Below are 11,328 nucleotides of genomic sequence, written 5' to 3'. Positions count from 1 at the left end.
CGCCTCCCATACACACGCCTAACTTGACTTCGCCTCCCATACACACGCCTAACTTCACTTCGCCTCCCATACACACGCCTAACTTCACTTCGCCTCCCATACACACGCCTAACTTGACTTCGCCTCCCATACACACGCCTAACTTGACTTCGCCTCCCATACACACGCCTAACTTGACTTCGCCTCCCATACACACGCCTAACTTGACTTCGCCTCCCATACACACTCCTAACTTGACAAATCGCCTCCCATACACACTCCTAACTTGACTTCGCCTCCCATACACACGCCTAACTTGACTTCGCCTCCCATACACACGCCTAACTTGACTTCGCCTCCCATACACACGCCTAACTTGACAAATCGCCTCCCATACACACTCCTAACTTGACTTCGCCTCCCATACACACGCCTAACTTGACTTCGCCTCCCATACACACGCCTAACTTGACTTCGCCTCCCATACACACGCCTAACTTCACTTCGCCTCCCATACACACGCCTAACTTGACTTCGCCTCCCATACACACGCCTAACTTGACTTCGCCTCCCATACACACGCCTAACTTGACAAATCGCCTCCCATACACACTCCTAACTTGACTTCGCCTCCCATACACACGCCTAACTTGACTTCGCCTCCCCATACACACGCCTAACTTGACTTCGCCTCCCATACACACGCCTAACTTCACTTCGCCTCCCATACACACGCCTAACTTGACTTCGCCTCCCATACACACGCCTAACTTGACTTCGCCTCCCATACACACTCCTAACTTGACTTCGCCTCCCATACACACGCCTAACTTGACTTCGCCTCCCATACACACGCCTAACTTGACTTCGCCTCCCATACACACGCCTAACTTGACTTCGCCTCCCATACACACGCCTAACTTGACTTCGCCTCCCATACACACTCCTAACTTGACATCGCCTCCCATACACACTCCTAACTTGACTTCGCCTCCCATACACACTCCTAACTTGAGTTCGCCTCCCATACACACTCCTAACTTGACTTCGCCTCCCATACACACGCCTAACTTGACTTCGCCTCCCATACACACTCCTAACTTGACTTCGCCTCCCATACACATGCCTAACAGATGGATAACCGGATATTTCAAAGAGGATCCAATGGAAGGGTTATAAAAATCCATTATGTGACGATTGTACAGAAACTGGGTTTTTAACAACAGCTGATGTATCATGTAAGAGCAGGGAGGTTAAGTACAGAGATGTGGTTCTTTGTCTCAGCGCCGCCCACACATGATGACTCTGTTACACAATGGATGCATCTCAAATTATACCATATTCGCTATAGAGTGGAGTGCACTACATAGGTAATAGAGTTCCATTTGGAACGCTTGTCAGTGCTCTCTTTCTGAGGCCAAGAGGAGTCTCCTAGATATTGTAAAAACGAGTCTGCTACACATTGCCAAGAGGAGTCTCCTACATATTGTAAAGAGGAGTCTTCTACACATTGACAAGAGGAGTCTCCTACATGTTGTAAAAACGAGTCTCCTACATATTGTAAAGAGGAGTCTCCTACATTGTCAAGAGGAGTCTCCTACATATTGTAAAAACGAGTCTCCTACATATTGTAAAGAGGAGTCTCCTACATTGTCAAGAGGAGTCTCCTACATTGTAAAGAGGAGTCTCCTGCATATTGTAAAGAGGAGTCTCCTACATATTGTAAAGAGGAGTCTCCTACATATTGTAAAAACGAGTCTCCTACATATTGTAAAGAGGAGTCTCCTACATTGTCAAGAGGAGTCTCCTGCATATTGTAAAGAGGAGTCTCCTACATATTGTAAAGAGGAGTCTCCTACATTGTCAAGAGGAGTCTCCTGCATATTGTCAAGAGGAGTCTCCTACATGTTGTAAAGAGGAGTCTCCTACATATTGTAAAGAGGAGTCTCCTACATTGTCAAGAGGAGTCTCCTACATATTGTAAAGAGGAGTCTAATACATATTGTAAAAACGAGTCTCCTACATATTGTAAAAACGAGTCTCCTACATATTGTAAAGAGGAGTCTCCTACATATTGTAAAAACGAGTCTGCTACACATTGCCAAGAGGAGTCTCCTACATATTGTAAAGAGGAGTCTTCTACACATTGACAAGAGGAGTCTCCTACATGTTGTAAAAACGAGTCTCCTACATATTGTAAAGAGGAGTCTCCTACATTGTCAAGAGGAGTCTCCTACATATTGTAAAAACGAGTCTCCTACATATTGTAAAGAGGAGTCTCCTACATTGTCAAGAGGAGTCTCCTACATTGTAAAGAGGAGTCTCCTGCATATTGTAAAGAGGAGTCTCCTACATATTGTAAAGAGGAGTCTCCTACATATTGTAAAAACGAGTCTCCTACATATTGTAAAGAGGAGTCTCCTACATTGTCAAGAGGAGTCTCCTGCATATTGTAAAGAGGAGTCTCCTACATATTGTAAAGAGGAGTCTCCTACATTGTCAAGAGGAGTCTCCTGCATATTGTCAAGAGGAGTCTCCTACATGTTGTAAAGAGGAGTCTCCTACATATTGTAAAGAGGAGTCTCCTACATTGTCAAGAGGAGTCTCCTACATATTGTAAAGAGGAGTCTCCTACATATTGTAAAAACGAGTCTCCTACATATTGTAAAAACGAGTCTCCTACATATTGTAAAGAGGAGTCTCCTACATATTGTAAAGAGGAGTCTCCTACATTGTCAAGAGGAGTCTCCTACATATTGTAAAGAGGAGTCTCCTACATATTGTAAAGAGGAGTCTCCTACATATTGTAAAAACGAGTCTCCTACATATTGTAAAGAGGAGTCTCCTACATGTTGTAAAGAGGAGTCTCCTACATGTTGTAAAGATGAGTCTCCTACATATTGTAAAGAGGAGTCTCCTACATATTGTAAAAACGAGTCTCCTACATATTGTAAAGAGGAGTCTCCTACATGTTGTAAAGAGGAGTCTCCTACATGTTGTAAAGAGGAGTCTCCTACATATTGTAAAAACGAGTCTCCTACATATTGTAAAGAGGAGTCTCCTACATATTGTAAAGAGGAGTCTCCTACATTGTCAAGAGGAGTCTCCTACATGTTGTAAAGAGGAGTCTCCTACATATTGTAAAGAGGAGTCTCCTACATATTGTAAAAACGAGTCTCCTACATATTGTAAAGAGGAGTCTCCTACATTGTCAAGAGGAGTCTCCTACATATTGTAAAAACGAGTCTCCTACATATTGTAAAGAGGAGTCTCCTACATGTTGTAAAGAGGAGTCTCCTACATATTGTAAAAACGAGTCTCCTACATATTGTAAAGAGGAGTCTCCTACATGTTGTAAAGAGGAGTCTCCTACATATTGTAAAGAGGAGTCTCCTGCATATTGTAAAAACGAGTCTCCTACATATTGTAAAGAGGAGTCTCCTACATATTGTAAAAATGAGTCTCCTACATATTGTAAAGAGGAGTCTCCTACATTGTCAAGAGGAGTCTCCTACATGTTGTAAAGAGGAGTCTCCTACATATTGTAAAGAGGAGTCTCCTACATATTGTAAAAACGAGTCTCCTACATATTGTAAAGAGGAGTCTCCTACATTGTCAAGAGGAGTCTCCTACATATTGTAAAAACGAGTCTCCTACATATTGTAAAGAGGAGTCTCCTACATGTTGTAAAGAGGAGTCTCCTACATATTGTAAAAACGAGTCTCCTACATATTGTAAAGAGGAGTCTCCTACATGTTGTAAAGAGGAGTCTCCTACATATTGTAAAGAGGAGTCTCCTGCATATTGTAAAAACGAGTCTCCTACATATTGTAAAGAGGAGTCTCCTACATATTGTAAAAACGAGTCTCCTACATATTGTAAAGAGGAGTCTCCTACATTGTCAAGAGGAGTCTCCTACATGTTGTAAAGAGAAGTCTCCTACATATTGTAAAGAGGAGTCTCCTACATATTGTAAAGAGGAGTCTCCTACATGTTGTAAAGAGGAGTCTCCTACATATTGTAAAGAGGAGTCTCCTACATGTTGTAAAGAGGAGTCTCCTACATATTGTAAAGAGGAGTCTCCTACATGTTGTAAAGAGGAGTCTCCTACATATTGTAAAGAGGAGTCTCCTACATGTTGTAAAGAGGAGTCTCCTACATATTGTAAAAACGAGTCTCCTACATATTGTAAAGAGGAGTCTCCTACATGTTGTAAAGAGGAGTCTCCTACATATTGTAAAAACGAGTCTCCTACATATTGTAAAGAGGAGTCTCCTACATGTTGTAAAGAGGAGTCTCCTACATATTGTAAAGAGGAGTCTCCTACATATTGTAAAGAGAAGTCTCCTACATATTGTAAAGAGGAGTCTCCTACATATTGTAAAGAGGAGTCTCCTACACATTGTAAAGAGAAGTCTCCTACATTGTCAAGAGGTTTTACGCATTTCTAGTAAAAAATCTACACTTGAGGTCAGACCATAAACTCAGAGGAAGAGAGAGGGAACTTTCCGAATCAATGTGAAAAACCCTGTCTGTGAACACAAGGTCACAGGAGCCATATCGATACAGTGGTGTTCCACGTCATTCTGTGGTCAGAGTATTCAGAGAGGCATCTCTACCCTCATTTAATCTGTGTTCTATGTCCATTGAGTTGGCAGAGATGTCACACGATTGTTTGCCCTTCCCAAACAGAGCATTGTTGATTGTATTAACAACATCGTAAAGCGGCAATCAGCAGTTGAAACAATAACAAAGCCCATCTTTCAGTAAAAAGCTGAGGGACGGGGCTGGAGAAAATGTAACCACTCTAAAATTCGTAGATAAAGCTATGGATACGAGGACTAACCGTCTATGATATCAAAACTATAGTTTTAACCTTGTTGAGGTTATATAGTGTTTGTTTACATTTACTTTGTGTACACACATTGGAGTAAAACATGCATATTTTAAGTTCTGATGGGGTACAACAGTTTAACTAAGCTCATGAGGAGATTGGAGATTCCCATCTCCCTCACTAGCTTTAAGAACCAGCTGTCAGAGCAGCTCACAGATCACTGCACCTGTTCATAGCCCATCTGTATACAGCCCATCTATCTACCTCATCCCCATACTGTATTTATTTATTTAGCTCCTTTTGCACCCCAGTATCTCTACCTGCACATCCATCTTTTGCACATCTACCATTCCAGTGTTTAATTGCTATATTGTAATTACTTCGCCACCATGGCCTGTTAATTGCCTTAACTCCCTTATTTGACCTTATTTGCACTCACTGTATATAGACTTTTTGTTTTCTTTTTGTTCTACTGTATTATTGACTGTATGTTTTGTTCATTCCATGTGTAACTCTGTGTTGTTATATGTGTCGAACTGCTATGCTTTATCTTGGCCAGGTCACAATTGCAAATGAGAACTTGTTCTCAACTAGCTTACCTGGTTAAATAAAGGTGAAATAAAATAAAAAAATTAAAATGAGGCATTTCTAAGTTATATTCTTCAAAAATGCATATAGAAACTGCAGATTGCCCCTTTAAGGCTTACACCTTGAATTGCCCCTTTAAGGTATTGTCACACACCTTGAACTGCCCCTTTAAGGTATTGTCACACACCTTGAACTGCCCCTTTAAGGTATTGTCACACACCTTGAACTGCCCCTTTAAGGTATTGTCACACACCTTGAACTGCCCCTTTAAGGTATTGTCATTCACCTTGAACTGCCACTTTAAGGTATTGTCACACACCTTGAATTGCCCCTTTAAGGCTTTGTCATTCACCTTGAACTGCCCCTTTAAGGTATTGTCACACACCTTGAACTGCCCCTTTAAGGCTTTGTCATTCACCTTGAATTGCCCCTTTAAGGCTTTATCAAACACCTTGAACTGCCCCTTTAAGGCTTTGTCAAACACCTTGAACTGCCCCTTTAAGGCTTTGTCATTCACCTTGATTGATAGGTGGTATGACTTTGTCTGTGTCCTGCTGACATCTGGGTCTGTGACTGTGTGTATTCTGGTCACTGAAGCCTTAGTATCGCTCGCAAGAACAGAAACAATATGCAAATGTCTGTGTTCCCATGAAAGGTAAGGTGTCAGTATTACATCACAACTCACTGTACCACATGCAAAGGGATAAATGGCTTGCTAAACTACTTTTGTCTGTGTTAATGATATCCTCATTTGATTTCACAATCACTGGACACCATTTCGGATACCACAGTGGACACCAAATTGAACTCACTTTGATTGAAAACATTTGCGAAATGAGCTCAAACACTGGGACACCATATCACATCATATCATAGGACACACTGGATAAAAGCAGCTGCAAAATGACTTTAAATATGGTACATTTATTTGTAGCCTAGGCCTACGTGAGAGAGGACATTAGCATTAGCCTCTGCAGAGCTTTACCTGATAAAGGATAAAGGAACATGTTCTCTCTCTGACTGACTGAGATGAGAGTAAGACAGGTACAACACTCACACACACACACACACACACACACACACACACACACACACACACACACACTTGCACAAACACACACACGCACTTGCACAAACACACACACACACGCACCTGCACAAACACACACACACACACACACACACACACACGCACACACACACACACTTGCACAAACACACACACACACACACACACACACACACACACACACACACACACACACACGCACACACACACACACTTGCACAAACACACACACACACACGCACTTGCACAAACACACACACACGCACACACACACGCACCTGCACAAACACACACACACACACACACACGCAATCTCTGGCAGTGCAAGGCCAGACTTCCTATCAAAGGCCCTCTGCCCCAGTGCAATAACAGTCCCTTCCAGGCCAGCCTCCCTTCAGCCAGCCTCAAGCCCACCTCTCGTCCACTGCCACAGGCCTAACGTCAGTGCCGAGGTCCCCTCAGCAAGCAAACTGAGAAACACCAGCAGCCAGGACAAACTCCAGCCATTAATGAGTGTGGTCACATCAGGAGCTAGCTGGCTAACCCATTTCTGGAGCTTTTTGGACGGACAGAGAGTCCTACCCTGCAACTTCAAACATGGGCATAATGGACTACAAAGATGGTCTTAATGGACTACAAACATGGGCATAATGGACTACAAACATGGGCATGATGGACTACAAACATGGGCATAATGGACTACAAACATGGGCATAATGGACTACAAACATGGGCATAATGGACTACAAACATGGGCATGATGGACTACAAACATGGGCATAATGGACTACAAACATGGGCATGATGGACTACAAACATGGGCATAATGGACTACAAAGATGGTCATAATGGACTACAAACATGGGCATGATGGACTACAAAGATGGTCATAATGGACTACAACCATGGGCATGATGGACTACAAAGATGGTCATAATGCAGCGTCACTATGCAGTCACCGGTCAGTAAGGTTATACAGTCCATAACAGGAGAAACGTAAGCTGCTTGCCAAATGGCATCATATTCCCTACAGTATATAGTGCACAATTTTTGACCAGAGCCCATTGGCCCATGAGCTACATCATAGGGAATATGGTTTCATTTAGAATACACATTTACAGTGAGTTTTAGCCACTCTCAGTGCAAGTTACTACATCATTATGAGGATCGGTTTAGAATTCAGTTATGACCTAGAGCAGGGGTGGGCATCTCCAGTCCTCAAGGGCCTGATTGGTGTCACACTTTCCCACCATCCCTAGCAAACACAGCTGATTAAACTAATGGCATTCTAAACTGAACATCATGTTTAGGTGATTATTGGAGTCAGGTGTGTTGGCTGGGGCTGGGGCAGACCTGTGGCACCAATCAGGCCCTCGAGGACTGGAATTGCCCCCCCTCTCCCCCCCTGACCTTTAGAGAAGGTGACTCTCTCACTCAGGAATGATTAACCAGCAGTTTGCAAAAAGCTGGGGGCAGATACAATATCTCTTTTTTATTTGACCTTTATTTAACCAGGTAGGCTAGTTGAGAACATGCTCTCATTTACAACTGCGACCTGGCCAAGATAAAGCATAGCAGTATGAACAGACAACAACACAGAGTTACACATGGAGTAAACAATAAACAAGCCAATAATACAGTAGGAAAAAAAAGATAAAAGAAAAAGAGTCTATATACATTGTGTGCAAAAGGCATGAGGTCGGCGAATAATTACAATTTAGCAGGTTAACACTGGAGTGATAAATGATCACATGGTCATGTGCAGGTAGAGATACTGGTGTGCAAAAGAGCAGAAAAGTAAATAAATAAAAACAGTATGGGGAGGAGGTAGGTAAATTGGGTGGGCTATTTACCGATGGACTATGTACAGCTGCAGCGATCGGTTAGCTGCTCAGATAGCAGATTTTTAAAGTTGGTGAGGGAGATAAAAGTCTCCAGCTTCAGCGATTTTTGCAATCCGTTCCAGTCACAGGCAGCAGAGAACTGGAAGGAAAGGCGGCCAAATGAGGTGTTGGCTTTAGGGATGATCAGTGAGATACAGGAGCGAGTGCTACGGGTGGGTGTTGCAATCGTGACCAGTGAACTGAGATAAGGCGGAGCTTTACCTAGCATGGACTTGTAGATGACCTGGAGCCAGTGGGTCTGGCGACGAATATGTAGCGACGGCCAAATGAGGTAAGATTAGGGAGGTAAGGCAATAAACAGGCCATAGTGACGAAGTAATTACAATATAGCAATTAAACACTGGAGTGATAGATGTGCAGAAGATGAATGCACAAGTAGAGATACTGGGGTGCAAAGGAGCAAAAAATAAATAACAATATGGGGATGAGGTAGTTGGATGGGCCTTGTACAGGTGCAGTGATCAGTGAGCTGCTCTGACAGCTGTTGCTTAAAGTTAGAGAGGGAGATATGAGTCTCCAGCTTCAGTGATTTTTGTAGTTTGTTCCAGTCATTGGCAGCAGAGAACTGGAAGGAAAGGCGGCCAAAGGGGGAGTTGGCAATAGGGGCGACCAGTGAAATATACCTGCTGGAGCACGTGGGTGTTGCTATGGTGACCAGTGAAATATACCTGCTGGAGCGCGTGGGTGTTGCTATGGTGACCAGTGAAATATACCTGCTGGAGCACGTGGGTGTTGCTATGGTGACCAGTGAGCTGAGATAAGGCGAGGCCTTACCTAGCAATGTCTTATAGATGACCTGGAGTCAGTGGTCAAAGCAAACAGAGACCTGTTGAGTAGTGCAGCGGTGTAAGGCACTGCATCTCAGTGCTTGAGGCGTCACTACAGACACCTCGGTTCGATTCCAGGCTGTATCACAACCGGACGTAATTGGGAGTCCCATAGGGCGGCGCAAAATTGGCCCAGCGTTGTCCGAGTTTGGCCGGTGTAGGCAGTCATTGTAATTAAGAATTTGTTCTTAATTGACTTGCCGAGTTAAAATAAAGGTTAAATAAATTTAATTAAATAAAATACAGTACAGACTCGCCTCACAACTACAGTCATTAATGGTCCATATCAGAGCCCTGTTGTATACTGCAAACAAATCTATACGGCTGTGTCTGTGTACATCTACGTGGCATTATGTATTGTGTTGATTGTATTGTAACATTAGCACTGTGAAGAACAGTTAATTCCACTTAGGAAACATTAGCAGCAGTCAATTCACTGAGGAAACCATAGCAACATTAGCAGCAGTTCATTCACTGAGGAAACCATGGAAACATTAGCAGCAGTCAATTCACTGAGGAAACCATAGCAGCATTAGCAGCAGTTCATTCACTGAGGAAACATTAGCAGCAGTCAATTCACTGAGGAAACCATAGCAACATTAGCAGCAGTTCATTCACTGAGGAAACATTAGCAGCAGTCAATTCACTGAGGAAACCATAGCAACATTAGCAGCAGTTCATTCACTGAGGAAACCATGGAAACATTAGCAGCAGTCAATTCACTGAGGAAACCATAGCAACATTAGCAGCAGTTAATTCACTGAGGAAACCATGGCAACATTAGCAGCAGTTCATTCACTGAGGAAACCATAGCAACATTAGCAGCAGTTAATTCACTGAGGAAACCATAGCAACATTAGCAGCAGTTAATTCACTGAGGAAACCATAGCAACATTAGCAACAGGTAATTAATTCACTGAGGAAACCATAGCAACATTAGCAACTGTGATACTGATTGAGTAATTCGGTATAGATTACAGTGAAGGCAAATGTTTGACATGAGCAAAAAAAGAGAGCAAAAAAACATGGTCTATTTTTCATTCATCTCTGAACCCAGAACCAAATCTCACGTGTGAGACTGCTTTTTCCTAAGTGAACTCTTCAATATCCACCTGATGCATTTCCACATAGATATTCTGGGGAACAGAACACCTATCCCTGAGTGTTACTTGGTTCTATACTATCTATCCCTGAGTGTTAATTGGCTCTATACAATCTATCCCTGAGTGTTACTTGGCTCTATACTATCTATCCCTGAGTGTTACTTGGCTCTATACTATCTATCCCTGAGTGTTACTTGGCTCTATACTATCTATCCCTGAGTGTTACTTGGCTCTATACTACCTATCCCTGAGGGTTACTTGTCTCTATACTATCTATCCCCGAGGGTTACTTGGCTGTATACTACCTATCCCTGAGGGTTTCTTGGCTCTATACTATCTATCCCTGAGTGTTACTTGGCTCTATACTATCTATCCCTGAGTGTTACTTGGCTCTATACTACCTATCCCTGAGGGTTACTTGTCTCTATACTATCTATCCCCGAGGGTTACTTGGCTCTATACTACATATCCCTGAGGGTTTCTTGGCTCTATACTATCTATCCCTGAGGGTTACTTGACTGTCTACTACCTATCCCTGAGGGTTACTTGGCTCTATACTACCTATCACTGAGGGTTACTTGGCTGTCTACTATCTATCCCTGAGGGTTACTTGGCTCTCTACCACTTAGGGTTGTCTCTCTACTCATGTGTTTAATTGGAGTGTTCTGATGACTCCCTTCTTTGTTTACCTCATCTGCTCTGGGCCCTACCTCCCTGTGGAGAAGGGCATTGTTGTTTCAGGTCATCACCGCACAGTCATCATCATGACAGACAACAGCTTCACACTACTGATATACAACTGTGGGATGATAACCACAGAGTTATACCATATCAACATATCTATGGTCTTGAGGCACGAGAAGAATATAGTCGAAAAATCCAAATGGCCGTGAAAAATATGTTTTTGATGCACTTATATGAATAAATACGTCCAACTACAATAGGAACAGACATGTTCAAAAAGAACCTCTCGGGACAGGTCTCTGTCCTCCTCTTCCCCTAATTCTGTATACCCTCCCTCTGC

This window comes from Oncorhynchus nerka, linkage group LG16, assembly GCF_034236695.1.
Source record: "Oncorhynchus nerka isolate Pitt River linkage group LG16, Oner_Uvic_2.0, whole genome shotgun sequence".
Taxonomy (NCBI): domain Eukaryota; kingdom Metazoa; phylum Chordata; class Actinopteri; order Salmoniformes; family Salmonidae; genus Oncorhynchus; species Oncorhynchus nerka.
This window is presented reverse-complemented; position numbering follows the sequence as displayed.